Raw genomic sequence first — 22312 nt, 5'->3', positions numbered from 1 at the left:
ACAGCAGTGTCTCTGAATGAAAGGGACCGCTAAAGAAAATACTCACATGCTTGGCTAGAAATTAATGAATGAACTTTGGATCAAATTTTTTCCATTCAAAATGTCTTTCTTTTCACAAACACTGTTGATAGGATTCCACATAGACAATATTGCATCTTGTCATGGAAAGTATTTTCCATTCATAGATAAAAGCAAGCATACCTTTGCCAGAACATCAGCCTAATAAGGGAATTTCAGTGTTATATGATGCATGATGTTCTCATTCTCAGACAGATGCATGGAAAGAAGAGTTACAAAAATACAATAAAAAAAATCACGCAGAGCATTAGAAAATATGACCTGAAAAATGTTTTCTATTAACGCTCTCAATTTTGTTAAGAGTTTTTCAGGTCATACATCTATGAGCAAGGCAGGAAAAACATATCGCATTGATCATGTGTCAGACTACCCCTTCCTTCTTATCCCATAATAGCTACAAAATAGATCAGGAATCTGTGAGTTTTCAGTTGCTGTATGAGCAATTAGGACAAAAATGTACCCTCGCTCTCTGCTGTTCCCTCTTAGAACCATTGTCGTTGATTTTTTTTAACATTTGCATAGGTTGGCTCATATAGAAATCTACATATAATAGATGTAAAAGTTAGATGTTTCTTAATGAAAAGAAAAAAATATGGGAATTTTAAGAATAGTAATGTATTTTTTGGGTAGGACTATATTGTCTAGTCAGTCTAGCCTTGTCATTTGACTACATCAAGAGATCCAGCTCCTGTTGTTTTACTAAATCTAGAGTTATTAAACTTCATTTATATATGCATTATTATCTTTGTAATTAGGACTCATACTCATTTGCGAGAAAAACGGACGAGTACAATCCGATAAAAAATCGGATTGCACTCTGACCAGTGTTAATCTATGAGTTACAGCTCATCTGCAATTTTTTACTCAATTACGCAATTTTTTTGCTGAAATCGGACTGAGAAAAAAATCTCAGCATGCTGCGATTTTCCGCGTATAGCGGACGAGCCTCGCCAATGCAAGTGAATGGGTGCGGGAAAAAAAACTGACAGCATATGGCCCATCCGTATGCCATTAGATTTTTACGGATACCTTACCATTTTTTAGCGTAGAGCACTGTAAATGGTCCTGTGAATGATTGCAGAATAATAGTTGCAGAGAAAAAAAAAAGCATTGCATACGGATGTCATACGAATGCTAGGTGTGAAAAATCGCTTAGTCCTCGCATGAAAATCGCATGACACTTGTCCGATTTTTCGGTTCAGATATCGGAACATTTTTTTCACACATATGGGTATGAGCTCACAATGTCCATATGGTAGCAGAAGACATTATACGCTCTGATAACATATATTTCCTCACCTTCTGCAAGCATCAAATGGTTTCTCTATTCACGACTAGGGATGAGCGAAGCCAAACTGTAAAGTTTGGGGCTCGTACCGGACACCTAGGGTCTGTTACCGAACCCTAACATGGACTTCTTACCGTATGTTCAGGTTCGGCAGCCTAATAAAGGCTGTTGGAAGGCTGCAGCGCAACCAATCAACAAGCTTTAATGCTGTTGGCAATTTCTGCCCCATCAGAGCCATACCAAGTAATGCCATGGTTGTGATTGGTCGACGCATCACATTACCCGGCCTGACAGTGTAAAATAAATAAATAAATAATTTTTTTAAAAACTATGTGCAGTTCCCCCTATTTTCATAACCAGCCGAGGGAAAGCAGACAGCTGTGAGCTGATCTTATTAAGCTAGGAAGAGGCTAATATCCATGGACCTTCCCAGCCTATTAGTATCAGTCTCCAGCTGTCTGCTTTGCATTTGCTGGTTATTAACCCCTTCACACTGCGGCCACTTTCCATTTTTGAGTTTCCGTTTTTTCCTCCCCTTCTTCCCAGAACCATCATCTTTTTACTTTTCTGTCCACATAGACATATGAGGGCTTGTTTTTTTGTGAGACAAGTTATACTTTTGAATGACGTCATTCATTTTACCACATAGTCTACTCGAAAATAGGGAAAAAATTCCAAGTGTAGTGAAATTGTGAAAAAAACACAATTCTGACATTGGTTTTTGGGAATTGTTTTACGGTGTACATTTTGTGGTAAAAGTGACCCTGCAATATGATTATCCTCATCATTATGATTACGGCGTTACCAAACATGTCCAGTTTTTTTATTATTTTAGTGGTGAAAAAAAAATCAGAAGTTTGAAAAAAAATAAATATTTTTTTTTCGGCCAATGAAGCTGCGTGACAACTTATTTTTTTTGAGGGGTGAGACAATGTTTTAATTAGTACCATTTTGGGATATATGTGACTTTTTGATAGCTTGTTATAGAATTTTTTGGGGAACAGCGGCGATCAAAAAAACAAAATTTTATCGTTCTTGAATTTTTTCCGTGTATGGTGTTACCATTTAACAATCTGGTTAATTACCACATGTGCATTGCTTTAATATCTTTATTTTCAATGGAGGAGAGGATGTGATTTGAACTTTTTGTTTTTATTTTTTTCAGATTTTTTAAAACTTTTTTTTTTATACTTTTCACTGATCTTGTTAGCCCCCTTAGGAGACTTGAAGATGTGATCGTCCAACCACTTGTGCCATATGCAGCGATGCCACAGCTTAGCAGACATCAAAGTCTCCTTTGAAGCCTGGCCACCTGCGATTGTTAGGGGCAGGTCCGGGCTGTCATACCCAGCCATCACCTGCCAAGTATAGGGCTAGCTCACTGCGTCTTATATATACAGTAGAAGTCATGAAGTGGTTAAAAATGGGGGACCCTGGTTTTAATAACCAGCTAAGGCAAAGCAGACAGCTGGGGGACTGATATTAGTAGGCTGGGAAAGTCCATGGATATTGGCCCCTTCCCAGCCTAATAAGACCGGCTCTCAGCCGCCCCAGAAATGGCACATCCATTAGATGCACCAATTCTGACTCTTAGACTCGGCTCTTCGCAATTTCCCTGGTGCGTTGACAATCAGGGTAATGGGATTCCCGAATAAGGCTCGGCCGAGAGGATCCGGAGGATCCTCATTAAAGGGGAGGTACTGTTAGAATCTGTGTCTTTTTGACCATCTGCCATTTTGTTGTGGTTTCTGGCTGCTGGTCTTTTTCCCCTAGTATTGGGTTTGTTTTGGTCAGGTGATTGTATCACCCTTTATTACCCCTCACTTGCCTCTTAGTACTTGCCGGACAACAGTGTTTATCCGTTAGTGTTCTGGCTGTGAGGTTTGATAGTAGTGTTTCTGTGTTTAGTTTTGTGCAGTTCTGGGATCTTCTAGTTCTGCCTGCTAAGATTCCTTTTAGTCTCGGCTACGTCGCCTTCAACAGGGAAATTGGTCAGTGGAGTCGTACAGTTCGGAATTCCGTAGATGGGCAACTGATTCCAAATGGAATGACTCAGCCCTTAGAAGTCAATTTTGTGAGGGCCTTACTGAAAGGTTGAAAGATACCTTGGCAGTATATGAAAGCCTTAGTCCTTGGAAGCTGCCATGTTGTTGGCCATACGTCTTGATAAACGTCTTTGGGATAGACGAGTGAGACCACCTTCTCCGGGGCCTTCTTGTTGGGGTTGTATACCTCTGCCGGGGGAGTGGTCTGGAGGTGAGCCAGTACTGGGGGAGATGGAGGAATCCATGCAATTAGGGGGTGTCTCTATATCATACATCTCTCCGGAGAGTCGCAGGAAAAAAGACATATTTTTTTTGTGGGGAAAAATGGACATTTTGTTGGGACCTGTCCTTCAATTTCTAAACAAAAGGAGACTCTATTAACTCTTGGTAGTCTGGAGTTGGATAAACAAGGAGTTCATCTGTTACCAACCTGCAGTTCCTGCTTTCTCCTGTCAGCAGAGGTGGTGCTAGAGAGCAAAACCGAGAAAATTTCTGTGTTTGTTGACAGTGGAGCCGGAGTCAGCATGGTTGATGCTGAGTTTGTGAAAACTCATGGTCTAGCTTGCTGTGCTTTAGCTGAACCTATTTCCATCTTTGCCATTGACTCAGCGCCACATGAACAGAAAGCATTTACTCAGATTGTACATAATGTAAAACTGAGGGTGGGGTTAGTTCATTGTGAAATAATTCCTTGCTATGTCCTGGACAATCTTCCCACACCTATTGTTTTGGGTATTCCTTGGCTTGTTAAACATAATCCATTGGTGGATTGGCAAGCCAGGGAGATTATTGAACGGGGAGATTACTGCCATGAGAACTGTTGAGATATTTCCCTTGCTACTTTCTCTACAGAAATATTACCTGCTTTTCTGTCTGGTTTTTCTGAGAGGGGTGTGTCAGGATTTGCCTCCTCATCGTGCTTATGACTGTCCTATTAATTTGACCCCGGGAGCTAAACTACCAAAGTCCAGACTATATAACCTTTCTGACCCTGAGAGACAAGCCAAGGATTTCATTGTGGAAAGTCTGGAGAAGTGACATATCAGACCCTCATCTTTGCCTGTGGCAGCAGGGTTCTTCTTTGTGAAGAAAAAAGATGGCGATCTATGTCCCTGTTTAGATTCCCGGAGGTTAAATCAAATTACCATCCGTGATCCATACCCTCTTCCTCTGATTCCTGATTTCTTCAGCCAGGTTGTAGGAGCTAAGGTATTCTCCAAGTTGGATTTAAGTTGAGCCTACAATCTGGTTAGAATCAGAGAGGGCGGACGAATGGAAAACAGCGTTCAATACCCCGGAAGGACATTTCGAGAGTCTGGTTATGCCTTTTGGTTTGACAAATGCACCTGCGGTATTCCAGCATTTCATAAATTATATTTTCCATCATTTGGTGGGGAGGTTTGTGGTGGTCTATCTGGACGATATTTTGGTTTACTCACCAGATTTTAAGACACATTGGGGGCATGTTAAGCAGGTGCTCCAGATATTAAGGGATAACAAACTATATACCAAACTGGAAAAATGTGTTTTTGCTGTTCATGAGGTGCAATTTTTGGGGTACTTGTCATCTTCAGGTTTTCGGATGGATCCGGAGAAGATCCCTGCAGTCCTTGATTGGGAACGTCCAAAGAACCTGAAGGCTCTACGACGTTTTCTGGGCTTTGCTAATTTTTACCGGACATTTATCCAAAATTACTCTGTTATTGTGAAACCCCTTACTGACATGACTAAGAAGAGGTCGATTTTTCCAAATGGTCGGATGCCTACCTCCAGGGTTTTACTTCCTTAAAGAATTATTTTGCCACTGAACCTATAATTATTCAACCCGATGTTTCTCAACCCTTTATTGTAGAAGTTGATGATTCGGATGTGGGGGTTGGAGCTATGTTGTCTCAGGGTCCGTCCCCTGGTAAATGGTGTCCATGCGCCTTCTTTTCTAAAGAATTGTCTTCAGCTGAGAGAAATTATGATGTGGGTAATAGGGAACTTTTGGCGATCAAATTGGCATTCAAAGAATGGCGACATTGGTTGGAGGGGGCTATTCATCCTATTACTGTTATTACTGACCATAAGAACCTGTCATATCTCCAGTCAGCTAAACGTCTCAACACTAGGCAAGCCTGATGGTCCCTGTTTTTTACTAGGTTCAATTTTGTTGTCACTTTTCGTCCAGGGGTCAAAAATGTCAAGGCTGATGCTTTGTCTCGGAGCTTCCCTGGTGGTGGTGACCATGAGAACCCTGCCACGATATTACAGAAAGGGGTAGTCATTTCGGCACTGTATCCTGAACTGGAGGGTGAGGTGTTGGAGGCTCAGGGGGACGCCCCTGCCTCCTGTCCTTCAGAAAGGTTATTTGTACCATCTAACCTGAGCAGCAAAGTAATTAAGGTACATTATAACTCTGTGCTTTCTAGGCATCCATGTGGTAAGGCAACCGTGGACCTCCTCGCTTGTCGTTTTTGGTGGCCGGGGTTGCATCGGCATGTGATTGAACACGTAGCTGCTTGTTTTATTTGCGCATGTTCGAATGTTTTGCATACCCGTCCGTCTGGTACTCTTCTTCCGCTACCTATCCCTAGTAGGCCATGGACACACTTGTCCATGGATTTTATTACTGACCTACCAGTTTCTGCAGGCAAAATGGTGGTTTTGGTGGTAGTAGATAGGTTTAGTAAAATGGTTCATTTCGTTGCATTGCCTGCACTTCCAAATGCCAAGACACTTTCTCTGGTGTTCATAAATGAGATCGTGAACCTTCACGGTTTTCCCTCCAATGTGGTGTCAGATTGGGGGACCCAGTTTGTTTGCAAATTCTGGAAGCATTCTGTTCTCGACTGCGAGTGCAGCTGTCCTTTTCCTCTGCCTTCTACCCTCAGTCGAATGGACAGACCGAGCGTGTCAATCAGAATTTGAAGACCTACCTCAGGTGTTTTGTCTCCGAAAATCAGGAGGATTGGTCATCCTACCTACCGCTGGCAGAATTTGCCATTAATAATCATCGTCAAAAATCCACTGGCAGGTCACCATTCTTCGATGCATACGATTATCACCTACAGTTTAGTACATTTAGTGGTGGAGGAGCTTCAGGAGTTCCTGAGGAGGAACGGTTTGCTTCGTCACTCTCCTCGGTATAGCAGGGTGTTCTGAGTAATTTAAAGATCATGGGAGACAGGTATAAATGTATGGCTGACAGAAAACGCTTGTCAGGTCCGGACCTGAATGTGAATGACTTTGTGTGATTGCCTACCAGGAATATAAGATTGAAAGTTCCTTCATGGAAGCTGGGACCTAGGTTTATTGGTCCCTACAAAATAACTGCCGTCATTAACCCAACAGCGTTTCATCTTGAACTTCCTCAGGCCCTTAAGGTCCACAACGTGTTCCATAGGTCCTTACTCTAAAAGTATGTGGAACCTCTTGAGCCCTCGCCTCTACCACTGCCCCCCAGGAATGGTTGATGGTAATCTGGAGTTCCAGATTTTGAGGATTGTAGATTCTCACCTCCAACGTTGTTCTCTACAATACTTGGTGAACTGGAAAGGCTATGGTCCAGAGGAGCGGATGTGGCTTTCAGCGTCAGAGGTAAACACTCCCAGATTGGTTCGCTCATTCCACACCTCTTATTCTGAGAAACCCGGTCCTGAGTGTCCGGAGGCCACTCGTAGGGAGGGGGGGGGGGTACTGTCATGGGTGTGTCAGAAGTGACAGACAGTTGCCCTGCAGTTGGTTGCAGGAGATCTCTACATTTGGCATTACAGACATCTTCTTAGAGGCTGTCTCTAGTACCCAGCGGCTACCTCCCTCTGGCTAATTAACTCCCTGCCCTGGGTGCATAAATATCTGATGTGTTCTAGAGGGAGGTGCTGGTGATATTCATTACTACCTGTAAAGGCTTTAGCAAGAGCAGTACTTTGTACTTTCTCTCTTTCCTTTGTGTTGCGCTAAGCTTTTCCCGTAGTAGAGGTCTATGCCTCTACTACGGGTTCAGTCTCTCTGCCCTTATCCATATGTATGTCACTTGACAAACGGTAAGGTTTTAATATTAGAGTTAGGACTGTCCCATAAGGGTTACCGTGATGTGGTGGGATGGCTTTTACATTATTTTGATCAAAATTATGTTAACTAAATACCCTTTATTATTTATCATTATTTTTGCACTGTGCAATTTATCCATTTACTTCCAGTTATTTGACTATTTTGCTTGTTTTTGGTTTTTCTCTGTCTAGTGGCCTTGTGTGAACATGCATTTACATGTTGCATGCACATCAATTTACGTTTCAGTTCAGACGCCCAGGTTTTTTCTTTGCAGTTTAGTGTGCTTTAGTGCATTTAAGGGTGTGGCCACCCTTTGTCTGAGCTGAAAGGTTCATTCTGCCTCTTAGGTCTATGCCTCTACTACGGGTTCAGTCTCTCTGCCCTTATCCATATGTATGTCACTTGACAAATGGCAAGGTTTTAATATTAGAGTTAGGACTGTCCCATAAGGGTTACCGTGACGTGGTGGGATGGCTTTTGCATTATTTTGATCAAAATTATGTTAACTAAATACCCTTTATTATTTATCATTATTTTTGTACTGTGCAATTTATTCATTTACTTCCAGTTATTTGGGTATTTTGCTTGTTTTTGCTTTTTCTCTGTCTAGTGGCCTTGTGTGAACATGCATTTACATTTTGCATGCACATCAATTTACGTTTCAGTTCAGACTCCCAGGTTTTTTCTTTAAGTTTTTCCCACATCTTGCGTGACAGCTAACCACTCTGCATACGGATACAGCTGTGATGGTCAGAGACAAAGCACCATCAAGAACAAACAGAAACCAGTCTGTATAATAGACTATAAGAATTTCATGGGAGGTGTAGACCTGACAGACCAGGTGCTTCAACCATATCTGGTGAAGCAAAAGACCAGGACCTTGTATTAAAAGGTAGCAATCTATCTCATCCAGATTGCTATCTACAACAGTTTTATTCTGTACAAACAGTCTCAAGGAGCACTCACTTTTGTCCAGTTCCCAGAGAAAATTGTCAAGTGTCTCCTATTAGGCGGTACACGAGGCAGCCTACAAATCTGAAGATGTCTGGAGACTTTCAGAGCAACATTTTATTCGCCTCATCCCTACCACTCCCACCCAAAACTGTCCTCAAAAAGATGCCTGGTTTGTAGGAAGCACGGTAGAAGGAGCGGTTCCCGGTATTATTGCCCCATTTACCCATCACAGCCAGGTCTTTGTACCTCCCATTGTTTTGAGACCTACCACACATTTTACAATTATTAAATTGACATGAATGACACCAAATTGCGTGGTAGTTTTTCTTTATAATATTTATATTTCCTGTTCAGTGGGCCCCAATAGAGAGTATTTTTTTGGGTACAAGTAATAAACAGAATATTTTTATCAGTAAAACACATTTTCCCCTCTTTGCAATAAATTCCAGGCCACGATCATCGCATACCAAACTATTCTTAAGACAAATTCTCATTCACATTCCCACATCTGTATACTCCAGATGTGGATCCCACAAATGTTCTTGAGAAGTCAGGTCATCTGAGAATTAATTTCAGAACTTAATCATCACATACCAAACTATTATTCAGACAAATTCTTGTCCACGTGCCCATGTCTATATACTCCAGTAGGTGGATCCTGTAATGGCGGCAACTAGCATGTATCTGCAGCGCCGCCCCACTCACCGTGCGGTTTCTTGTCACGGCAGGCCGTCCCACAACTTGTTTCTTTCTGTACTCCTCTGTGTTGCTGCTTCTGCATGTGGAATCCATCTAGCCATAGGGGGCATGGCCGGCCTCTTCAGGAATTTAACCCTGCTGTGTCCTGCAGAGATTTGGTTCCGCTGCCTATCTCTGGCCAGCAGGTCCTATATTAAGCAGTTCCACCCACCACTCTTTGCTCGAACGTGTTTCCTGCTCCGTAGGCCCATGTGCATGCATTCTCCTGTATTCAGCTTGGTGTTTTCGACCCAGCCTGTTTACCTATCTTGCCTGACCTCTCCGCTCCTTACCTTGGTTACGTTTTCTGATCCTGTGCTGCCTGCATGACCTCAGACCATCTGATTTCGACTCTGCCTTGCCCCTCTGTAACATGCTCCCTTGCCTATGCCTCAGCTGCTGTAGTCCCAGGGACTGCCCTGGGGTGGTACCTGCCAAGCCTAACCTCACCATCAGGGGCTCTAGCAAACACCAGGTAGTCGCTTAGTCATGCCTCTCCAGGATAAGCCCAGCCCGTGGCACAGTGGATCCACACCCACCAGCATTACAGATCCCCACAAGTGTTCTTGAAAAGTCAGGTCATCTGATAATTATTTATATATTATTTACATTGGTGATACAGGCATGATCATTTTATTGTAGGATCTCTAATAATGAGGCTGTTACTATGGACTTTACTGCATGGTTCTTGCTGAACCTCTAATACCAGAAAATACCTTTAGAATCCTGTAGGTGATTGGTTGTTTCATGAAAATAGCGGTTCCTACCTTGACGAGCAGGAACCTGTTATAGTGTAACCACATCGCTTGGCACATTCGGTCCATACTGTATATAGGGATTGATGGGGTTGAACAGACGTTGTACAACAAGTCTCTTTGAAATCTAAACCAGCCATTCTAGCCCTGCTGGTGATCTTTCATCTTTAGAACGAACTCAGAATTGCCACACACTTGGCTACATTTTCCTCCATATTTTGACCATTTTGTCCTTCACTCCAGTATGGTTTATTTTTCTTGCTACTATATACAAAATTTGGAGATAACTGCTTTGTTAGTGAGACCAAGTTTTATAATCAACAAATGTGTCTTTAGGGGCATACCTCCCTTTGCGAGTATTAATTCCTGCAAGGATTCTCTTGTTTGGTAGCTCAATGTCTCTGTAAGCTTTGAATGGCTCTTGCAATTCCATCAATTCTACCCTAAAGACCAAATGGTGCACCATCTATATATATAATCGTCTTATCCCGTCTGTCTGTCTGTCTGTCTTGGAAATCCCGCGTCGCTCATTGGTCCGGCAGCGGCCAATCAGCGCCGCGGGAATTCTGAAAAAATATGGTGGCCGTTAGCGGCTCATCTCCCGGCCGGTACCAGCAGAAGGACCTCGACCGCCGGACCCATCTGCGGGACGGAGATGCAGCCGGGAGATGAGCGGCGCGAGGCGCTCATCTCCCGGCCGGTAACAGCGGAAGGACCTCGACTGCTGGACCCATCTGCGGAACGGAGGTGCAGCCGGGAGATGAGCGGCGCCGCTGACCTCCATGCGGAAAGGAGGACCGGGGAGCGGCGCTGCGGGTCGGGATACTTCTGCTGCGAGCGCCCGCTCATGTCCCGGGTTATCGCAGCGGAAGTAGCCGCACAGGCAGAGCCGCTCCCCTGTCCTCACCAAGACGATTCGATGATTGGTCGCGGTCTTCGGACCCGACCAATCACTGATCTTACCGCAAAAGTTAAACACCGCTGTGCTGATTGGTCGCGGACGCTGCCTGCGACCAATCACCGATTTGGGCGCCACATTGAAATATCGGCCGCGACCAATCACCGATCTTGGCTCCACATTTAAACACCGTTGAGCTGATTGGTCGCCGACGCCGGGCGCGACCAATCACCGATTTTGGCGCCACATTTAAATAGCGTCCGCGACCAATCAGTACAGCGGTGTTTAAATTTGGAGCCAAGATCGTGATTGGTCGCGGCCGATATTTAAATTTGGCGCCCAAATCGGTGATTGGTCGCGGGCAGCGTCCGTGACCAATCAGCACAGTAGTGTTTAACTTTTGCGGCAAGATCAGTGATTGGTCGCGGGCCAAGACCGCGACCAATCACCGATTTGTGCGGCACATTTAAATAGCGGCCGCGACCAATTGGATGTCAGCGCCGCTCCCCAGTCCTCCCTTCTAGAGATGAGCGTTGTTCTACTCGAACTGTTCGCCAATCTCAAATTCGAGCTGTTTTGGGCGGTGTTCGAGCCGTTCGGCGAACACGAACAATTTGAGAAAAATTCGGCTGTTCGAGGTTATGTTCGATAACTGTTCGTGCACCAAAATCATAACTGGATTTTTTCTCAGTAATGATGAAAATTAATGTTAATACGCAGTTTGAGTGTACAGCGTGGTGGGGGGAGGGGCAGGGGATGTATCTCTGCAGGAACAATGAAGATCTCCATTTTTTTTTCTCTTTCCCGCATTTACAGTGGGGAGGTGCAATCTGTCAGCCTATCAGCAGCGCACACACGGAGCGAAGTGCTTTTTTTCACACAAGCAAGGGCATGTGTCATTGGCAGTGTATGTCACATGTCCTTGCCCTATAAGACCAAGCCATTTTCCCCGTCGCCACCATTTTCTCACTGCTGCAGCTGCGTGTTAGACGGCACCGCTGTTGCTGTGTGCGCTATACCTTGTTAATTTCAAGCCAATTTTCGCACAAATCTACAGATAGCTTGGGAGTAGGGAATAATTGTGATTGCAGTCCTTTTAAGGACTAGGTTACAGCATTTCCTACGACTTTTATCAGGCAGGTCTGTGCTCTTAAATAGATAGGTTGTGGGAGTAAAGACTAATTGTAATTGGAGTCCTTTTCAGGACTAGGTTACATCAGTTCCTATCAGTTTTTGCCAGGCAGGTCTGTGCCAGTGCTGTGCAAGTTTTTTTCACAGCATTTGGCTGAATCTAGCAAAGCTAATCCTTTTTGGCCTATTGCAGAGTGTGTTAGTCAGTGGAGTAGCCTATCTGTGTTGCAAGATATACCACCTGTGTATAGAATACCAATTTTTTTACTGCACCTAGTGAAGTAAAATCTTTTGGGCATAGCATCATTCTATTAGTCCATCTATACTGACCTCCATCAGGTTGCAAACTGAATCTAATTTTTTTCTGCATCTAGCTCTGAAAAAATATTTGGCCTTCTAGCAGTGTGTGGGACTTGTTCTATTAGACCACCTATACTGACCTCCATCAGGTTGCAAACTGAATATATTTTTTTCTGCATCTACCTCTGAAAAAATATTGGGCTTCTAGCTGTGTGTGGGACTTGTTGTATTAGTCCATCTATACTGACCTCCATCAGGTTGCAAACTGAATATATTTTTTTCTGCATCTACCTCTGAAAAAATATTGGGCTTCTAGCTGTGTGTGGGTCTTGTTCTATTAATCCATCTATACAGACCTCCATCAGGTTGCAAACTGAATATAATTTTTTTCTGCATCTAGCTCTGAAAAAATATTTGGCCTTCTAGTAGTGTGTGGGACTTTCTCTGTTAGTCAATCTATACTGACCTCCATCAGGTTGCAAACTGAATATATTTTTTTCTGCATCTACCTCTGAAAAAATATTGGGCTTCTAGCTGTGTGTGGGTCTTGTTCTATTAATCCATCTATACTGACCTCCATCAGGTTGCAAACTGAATATAATTTTTTTCTGCATCTAGCTCTGAAAAAATATTTGGCCTTCTAGTAGTGTGTCGGACTTTCTCTATTAGTCCATCTATACTGACCTCCATCAGGTTGCAAATTAAAAATAATTTTTATCTGCATCTACTGTACCTCTGAAAAAATATTTGGGCTTCTAGCTGTGTGTGGGACTTGTTGTATTAGTCCATCTATACTGACCTCCATCAGGTTGCAAACTGAATATATTTTTTTCTGCATCTACCTCTGAAAAAATATTGGGCTTCTAGCTGTGTGTGGGTCTTGTTCTATTAATCCATCTATACAGACCTCCATCAGGTTGCAAACTGAATATAATTTTTTTCTGCATCTAGCTCTGAAAAAATATTTGGCCTTCTAGCAGTGTGTGGGACTTGTTCTATTAGTCCACCTATACTGACCTCCATCAGGTTGCAAATTCAAAATAATTTTTTGTATGCATCTAGCTCTGAAAAAATATTTGGCCTTCTAGCAGTGTGTGGGACTTTCTCTGTTAGTCCATCTATACTGACCTCCATCAGGTTGCAAATTAAAAATAATTTTTATCTGCATCTACAGTACCTCTGAAAAAATATTTGGGCTTCTAGCTGTGTGTGGGACTTGTTGTATTAGTCCATCTATACTGACCTCCATCAGGTTGCAAACTGAATATATTTTTTTCTGCATCTACCTCTGAAAAAATATTGGGCTTCTAGCTGTGTGTGGGACTTGTTCTATTAATCCATTTATACAGACCTCCATCAGGTTGCAAACTGAATATATTTTTTTCTGCATCTACCTCTGAAAAAATATTGGGCTTCTAGCTGTGTGTGGGACTTGTTGTATTAGTCCATCTATACTGACCTCCATCAGGTTGCAAACTGAATATATTTTTTTCTGCATCTACCTCTGAAAAAATATTGGGCTTCTAGCTGTGTGTGGGACTTGTTGTATTAGTCCATCTATACTGACCTCCATCAGGTTGCAAATTGAATATAATTTTTTTCTGCATCTAACCCAGCCAATAGTTTTGGCCTAATACCACAGTTTGGCCACTCAGCTCTGCTCGGTTACCATCCATTGTTTTTTTGTGCAAACAACTCCAGAGTTGTGAATTAGTTAACCACCAAAATGAGTGGAAAAAGGCCTGCTGCTGGTGGAAAGGGGAATAGGCGTGTTGGGAAGGGGAAAAAAGGTTGTGTCCGTGGGGTAGGTGTTAAAGCAACAGTAACATCTGCAGAAGAAAGACCATCTTCCAGCCAAACTAAAATGTCTACTTCTTTTAGCGGACAATGTGATAAGATCCCTTTCTTACGGCCACGCCAATCGCTAGAAATTCCAGATGAGGCACAAAAACAGCAGGTGCTTCAACGGATATCAAGTGCTCCTTTAAGTGGGCTCTCCTCCACATCAACTTCAACATCACAAATACTCCAGTCCTCAAAGGTGTCACCCAAATCGCACTTGCTTCCTCACAGCTCCCAAATATCCAGCTGCCCGTCTGAGTATGAGGTAGAACAGATGGTTGAGTCTGCAGAGCTTTTTACTCATACTATAGCCTGGGAATCAGAGGTCGACTCCAGCGCTTCTGTGAATCCAGACGAGGAAATGATCTGCACTGATGCCCAGAATCTTTATGAGTCGGATCCAGGACCAGACGCAGAAGGTTCTGACCATAATGTAGACCCTCATTCCCAAACTTGAACTCCTGTTGGTGGAGACAATGAGGAAGATGATGATAAGACTCAAATACCTGATTGGAGCGACAACTTTAGTTTTTTGTCAGGGCAGGAACAGGTTGGCTCTGAGGACGACGGGTGTGATAACACACAGGGTGATGATGATGAGGTTGGAGATCCCACTTACTGTCAACCCACAGTCAGCCAAGAGATGAGGTCAGCAGAGGAGGTGGAGGAAGATGCTAGTGACGACGAGGTCAGGTTGCGTCTTCCTGGACAGAGACGTAGTACTGGAAGCACGTCAACAACTGCATCCTCAAACACAACTCTGCCTCTCACCACAAGTCGTGGTGGCTCTTCAGGTCGCATGGGTGCTAAGCCTTGCATAGCCTGGGCATTTTTTCAGATCGATAAAGATGACCCAACTCGTGTTATCTGTAACATTTGTCAGCAAAAGCTAAGTAGAGGCCAAAAAATACATAGTTTGAGTACTTCATGCATGAACCGGCACATGGACATGAAGCATAAGTTGCAGTGGGAAGCTCAGTGTGCTACAATGCGGCCTAGCCGGCCGGGCCAACCACCGTCTGCCATATCTTGTGCATCCGCGGCCTCTTCATCCTCTGTGACTGGGGGGACAGCAGTCACACCTGTTTTGGGGCGCAGACCTGCCACCTCTTTACCCGCAACAGCCAGCGTGATTGGCAGGTCATCATTTTCTTTGGAGGTGGTAACACCAGCTGGTGTTGAGCGCTGTCCGACATCGATAGCACCACCTTTGGATCAAGGCAACCTAACATGTCCGCCTGCATCTTCCTCACAGACCGGCAGTTTGCCGGGGACACCCTTATCAACCCCGTCTAAGCACAATAGCCAGCCCTCGGTCCCTCAGATGTGGACAAGTAAAAGACCATTTCCTCCTAGCCATGAGAAAGCTAAGAGGTTGAATTTCACCATCTGCAAGCTCTTGGCTACAGAAATGCTGCCTTTCCGCCTGGTGGACACAGAGGATTTTCGAGACCTTATGTCCGTCGCAGTGCCCCAGTACCAGATGCCCAGTCGGCACTACTTCTCAAAGAAAGGTGTGCCTGCGCTCCACCAGCATGTCGCACACAACATCACCGCTTCTTTGAGAAACTCTGTGTGTGACAGGGTGCATTTCACCACAGACACTTGGACGAGTAGGCATGGACAGGGGCGTTACATGTCGCTGACTGGGCACTGGGTAACTATGGTGACAGCAGGACAAGGGGCTGCTGTCCAAGTCTTGCCGTCCCCACGAGTTGTGCGTCAATCCTCTTTATGTCAAAGTTCCTCCACTGCTTCTGCCTCCTCAACCTCCTCTCGGTCTTCCACCTGCACCCAAAGCCTGTCTGGTCATGCCACAAGCTTTCTAACTGCGCAGAAGGGATCCTGCACACCTCCTTACTATGCTGGCAGTAGGGCTCAACGTCATCAGGCGGTTTTTACTTTGAAATGTCTGGGAAATGTGAGTCACACAGCTGAGGAGTTGTGGTCAGCTCTGGAGAACCAATTTCATGAATGGCTGTCACCACTGGACCTGAAACCAGGGAAGGCAGTGTGCGACAATGCTGCAAACCTGGGTGCGGCCCTTCGCCGGGGCAATGTCACACACGTGCCTTGTATGGCTCACGTGTTGAACCTGGTTGTCCAGCAATTTTTAGCCCACTATCCCAGACTAGATGGCCTTCTGCAGAGGGCACGGTCGCTGTGTGCTCACTTCCGCCGTTCGCATCCCGCAGCTCAGCGACTTACATCTCTACAGAAGTCGTTGGGCCTGCCACTTCACGGCTAAAATGCGATGTGCCTACCCGGTGGAATTCAACTCTGCACATGTTGCAGCGACTGTGGCAGCACCGACAAGCCCTGGTGCAATACGTTCCGACGTATAGCCTGGGCCAACGAGATCCAGAGGTGGGGCAAATCACGCTGGAGGAGTGGTCTCAGATCAGGGACCTATGCACCCTTCTGCACAGTTTTGAAATGGCGACGAAGATGTTTAGTGCTGATGTTGCCATTATCAGCATGACTATTCCGGTGATTTACATGCTGGAGCACATGTTAAACAGAATTCGGAGTCAGGTGGTGGCACAAGAGGAGGTGGAGGAAGTAGAGGAGGAGGAGTTGTATGCGGAAGGGCCAACATCTGCAAGGTCCAGACGGTCGGCAGCACCAAGGCGGCAGGCATGTGAGGGTGGGGGAGATGGTTTTACCAGGGCGCATGGTAGCAGCCAAACTAGTGAGGAAGGTGCAGGAGCCCAGGAAGAAGTGGAGGACGAACTGATGGAAGACTCATCAGATGAGGGAGACCTTGATCACATTTCTGTTGTGCGAGGTTGGGGGGAGAGGACAGAGGAAGGAAGCATGATTGTTACCTCGCCACCAACACAACAGGGACTTGGTGCTCCTGGATGCGCAACACACATGAGTGCCTTCTTGCTGCACTACCTGCAACATGACCCTCGAATTGTGAGAATTAGAAATAATCCTGACTACTGGGTTGCCACACTGTTAGATCCCCGGTACAAAAGTAAATTTGCCTAAATTATTCCTGCCATAGAAAGGGATGCACGCATGCAGGAGTATCAGCAGAGACTGTTGCAGAATCTTACATGTGCTTTTCCACAAAACACCAGTGGTGCACGTAGTGAATCTCACAGTTCCAACTTGCCAACCGTGGGACCGTCAAGTGTTCAGCACTCAAACCATAACAGAACCACAGTATCTGCTGGTAACATCAATTTTGCGGAATCATTTCACCACTTTTTTAGCCCATCCTTTGCAAGGCCACAGGAGACAAGAAGTCTGACACATAGTCAACGCCTAGAGACGATGGTACAGGAGTATCTCCAAGTAAACATTGAAGCCACGACTGTGTCACTGGACCCTTGCTCTTTTTGGGCTTCCAATCAGGATAAATGGCCGGAGCTAGCCACTTACGCCTTGGAGATCTTGTCATTCCCCGCAGCCAGCGTTCTGTCTGAACGTGTGTTCAGCGCTGCTGGTGGTGTGCTGACAGATAAGCGCACGCGGCTCTCCACTGATAATGTAGACAGACTCACGTTCATAAAGATGAACAAATCATGGATCCGAAATGACTTTTCTACCCCTGTGTCATCCTGGGGAGAGTAAAAGCTTGATGATTGGTTAAAATCACCCTACCAACCGTTTTAAGCTTTCAAATTACTAATCATGTTTATCTGTATCTTGACTGGAAAATAATTTGGGCTTTGTAGCAGTGTGCAGCACTGATCCTATTAGGCCATCTATAATAAGCTCCACCAGATTTAAAATTAAAAATAATTTTTAGCTGCATCTAGCCCGGAAAATAATTTTGGGGCTCCGAGATGCGCAAGACACATAAGTGCCTTCTTGCTGCACTACCTGCAGCATGACCCTCATATTGTCAGAATTCGAAGTAATCATGACTACTGGGTTGCCACACTCTTAGATCCCCCAAACTTTTCGATCAACCTTTTCATTTTAATAAAGACCAAAAAAATGGTCATTTTTGAAATTATAAGCATTAGCAGGTTGTTAGAAACTGAAATCAAACAGTTTTCAACTTAAAACTTTATTCTAGGTGATGTTACATTTTCACATAGGACCCCTTGTTCGAAAGGAGCTTCTGAACTCTCTCGTCCATTGAATTTGTCAGGTTTTGGATGGTTTCTGCTTCAATTGTTATGCATGAGGACAGAATACCCTCCCAGAGCTGATGCTTAGATGTGAACTGCCTCCCGCCATCATAGACACTCCTTTTAATGATGCTCCAAAGGTTCTGAATGGGGTAGAGGTCAGGGGAGCATGGGGGTCACACCATAAGTTTGTCCCCTTTTATGCCCATATCAGCCAGAGATGCAGATGTTTTATGTGCAGCATGAGATGGTGCATTATCATGCAGAAAAATGATCTTGCTGAGAAATACACGGTTATTCTTCTTTAACCATGGCAGGAAGTGCTGTTTGAGAAAATCCACATACATTATGGAGCTCATCTTTAGCGCCTTCAGGGATCCTAAAGGGGCCGACAATCTCTTTCCCCATGATTCCAGCCCAAAACATTACTCCACCTCCTCCTTGTTGGCGCTGTAGCCGTGTTTGCGTGGGGTGTCCATCAACCAGCCATCCTCCACTCCATCCATCTGGACCATCGAGCGCTGCACGGCACTCATCCGTGAACAAAACAGTTTTGAAATCAGTCTTCATGTAATGTTTGGCCCACTGGAGCCGTTTCTGCTTGTGTGAAGTGGATAGAGGAGGTCGACAGGATGGCGTATGCACAGCTGCAAACCTCTGAAGGACCCTGCATCTTGTTGTTCGGGGGACGTTGGAGGCACAAGCAGCTTCAAAAACTTGTCTGCTGCTATGACAAGGCTTTTTTGCCGCTGCTCTTTCAACCTGACGTAATTGCCTGTAGGAAAGAGTCCTCAATTTGCCCTTATCAGCACGCACACGTGTGTACTGTGAATCAGCTACATACTTCTTGATTGCCAAGACACTTCATCCTGATCATCGCACAATGTTGATTGTAGTCATGCCTTGACCTAAACACTCCACAATTTGTTGCTTCTCAGCAGCCGACACATCCTTTTTCTTTCCCATTTTGGCAGAAAATGTAGGCTGCTTAATAATGTGAGAGAGCCTTCTTAAGTAGTCTTGCCTTTCATTGGACACACCTGCCAAACTAATTAGCACAGGTGTCTGCAATTGCTTACAGTGATATAAAGAGCCCTGACACACATCACCATCAATGAGTTTAACTGACAAACAAACAAATTCTTCCCTTATCACTCCTAAACACTTTTTGCATAATAATTTGGAACGCAGTGTACATGTGCTTTTCCACAAAACACCAGTGGTTCACGTAGTGAATCTTACAGTTCTAACTTGCCAACCGTGGTCTGTATGGAATTGTTCAATAAAGGGCCCAAAATTAAGATAACATAGATGGGAGAGGTCTCTATGAATAGGAATTCCTAAGTATTTGATACCCTGTGAGGGCCAGGCAAAGGGAAAGTTGGACTGGATGGAATCCTATATGGATTTGGGGAGGGAGACATCGAGGGCCTCAGACTTCGCTGCATTGATTTTAAAATTTTACCATGTAACAAAGTGATCTATTTCAGCCATAACAGCAGGGATGGATATATGTGATTGAGTGATATATACTAGGACATCATCAGCAAATAGAGAGCACTTGTACTCGGTGCCTCCCACCTCAATCCACCTAATATTGGGGTTATGGCGAATTGATGAGAGCAGGTGCTCCGTCACTAGGATGTATAAGAGAGGGGACAGAGGACATCCCTGCCTTGTCCCATTGGTGATTGTGAAAGGTGATGAAAATGTTCTGACGCACCCCCTGGGCCTTGGGACACCCGGAGCCGGACCCTTTTTGGTGGATGCTGGTGGTTGTAGTCTTCGTGGCGGCGACCCGGTTCCGTGGCTCAGGGCGGTCAAACCAGGGGCGGAACTATTTATGTGGTTTTGATGTTTAAATGTCCGACTACGCCACCCGTGGATTGCGGTCAGAGTGAACCGCCGCTACAGGGCAGACCGCTGAGGCTGGTGTTGTGGGTGCAGCAGAGCGCAGCATAACTCCCCACGGGAGGAGTATAGCCTCAGGGCAGTGTATGCGGAGGATGGGGGTGATGGTGCAGGGCAGCAGCAGTAACGACACGGAGTCAGTGATGCAGTCCAGGGCCTTTACTCACAGTTCTTATTATCCAGACCACGTCTGCAGGTAACGGCTGCCCACGTCGTACTGTGCTCACCAGGTGAGGGGCTCAGACAACTCCCAGATAACTTTGGAGCACTTCACAGGACCCCCTTTGTGTGTCCTTTGTCTGGCCTTTCTTACCAACACTTCTGTCCGGCTGCCTCGGGCCTCCTCTTGGTAAACTTGGCGCCAGTTTCCCTGACCCTATGTGGTGCCTTCCTAGCGGGTGTAGCGAGGGGCTGCGCCACATAAAATGTCAGAGCCTCTGGTTTCTAGCTGAGGGTCGTTTCCTGCCTCCACTAGTTCGGGGACCGGTCTCCCCCTTTGGCCTGACCCCTCCACGCAGGTGGATTCGGGCGTGCGGTGGCGACTCGCCCGTCCGCACCCCTGGGATCCCTTCATTCCTCGTTCCTGGAGCCTTCTCCGCTCCTCTTCCTTCCTTCTCCCTCTTCCAGGCCTGGGCCTCTGTTACTAGGCCCGCCTCCGGAGCAGAGCTCATGCAGAGCCCCTGCTCCCTGCCACTTCTGCTCAGACTTCTCTGCACTGAACTAAGATGGTGCCCACCTTTTATACTCCCTTCTCAATGCACCCAGGAACTGCTTCCTCCCTGCTCCTGCACTACAGGGTTCCCCTTCCTCAGTGTTCCCTCCCCCCACTCCAGCCAGGGACAGGGACTGTCGTGCCCATCTCAGGGGCATATTGGTCGCCCTGCCCCACGGCAATGTGGTGTAATGCATGCAGGTGTCGGGTCCTGATCCACACTCCATCCTTACCTGAGAGTGAGATATCACACCTCTGGGTGAGGTGCAATACGTCTGTAGCAACCGAGCCCTCAGGGTGCTACAGTTCCATTTATCTTCAGCCTAGGTGACGTATTGCGATACAGGGCCGTGATTTTGGCTATAAAAGGGTCCCCTAGACCCCTACCCCAAGCTTTTTAAGAGAATCATATATGGCGTGCCAGGAGACTCTATGGAATGCTTTCTCAGCATCCAACGAGAGTATCTAATTACAAATTTTTAACTGCATCTAGCCCAGGAAATACTTTGTGCCTAGTAGCAGTGTCTGCTAGTCAGCGGATTATCCCGGCTGTTAAGCAAGCTACACCACCTGTAGTTTAGACACTTAATTTTTTCAAAGGAAATGCTTCGGGACCATGGGATACTCAGTGAAGAGCATCAGTAGGCACCCCAAGGCATAGGGGCTGGGACTGGCAGTAGGATGCCTTGCGGTGGACAGCCGAGCTCGATCCTTATAAAAGCTTTTTAACTGCAGCAGCTTTAGTGGACGCTACTGGAGCTGGAATTACGCGGCTGCTGGCATGAGACTTGCCCTCCAATAGATCCTTGTAAATGGATTTAAAGTGTATTCATTCAAATTAGAGAGACAATTTAAATTAAAAAGCTTAGAGCTGCCTCCACCACAGGGGGGCTCGCTCGACCCACCAGCGGACAGGCACCAGTATTGGGAGAGGGGGGCTGGCCATCAGGGTTCACCGCGGCTCTGGCACAAACCCGGTGACACGGAGGTGGCACGGGCAGGAGCGGACTGGCCGTGTCGGCTTCTCACTTTTTGGATTTTAGAAGGGCATGACATGCCTATATCTGTGTCTCCCCCTCCTTTTACTCCTCCACCTCTTTTATTTTCGCATGACTATATGTACTTGTCACTTTTCCATGTGTTAGTTATGTCTTCTGAGCAGTTTGTCAGCTTTTGGACACCTTTGAAGGTGTTTTCTATGTGTTTCTATGTGTTTTTGTTTGCCTGCCATTGGTTTTAACGGTGTTCGAAGGTGTTCGACGAACAGTTCGACGAACAGTTCGGCGAACACACGGGTGTTCGACGAACCGAACCGAACTCGAACACTACGGGGGTGGCTCAACACTACTCCCTTCACACCCTAGGCGCATGGATGTCAGCGGCGCTGCCTGTGCGGATACTTCCGCTGCGAGAACCCGGGACATGAGCGGGCGCTCGCAGCAGAAGTATCTCGACCCGCAGCGCCGCTCCCCGGTCCTCCCTCGACACGCTAGCCGCTGATGTCCCCACAGAATCCGCATGGTGTTACAAAGGT

Source organism: Phyllobates terribilis, unplaced genomic scaffold (assembly GCF_046119375.1).
Source record: "Phyllobates terribilis strain yellow unplaced genomic scaffold, ASM4611937v1 Scaffold_7__3_contigs__length_470593459, whole genome shotgun sequence".
In the NCBI taxonomy this organism is placed as follows: domain Eukaryota; kingdom Metazoa; phylum Chordata; class Amphibia; order Anura; family Dendrobatidae; genus Phyllobates; species Phyllobates terribilis.
Note: the sequence above shows the minus strand (reverse complement) of the source record.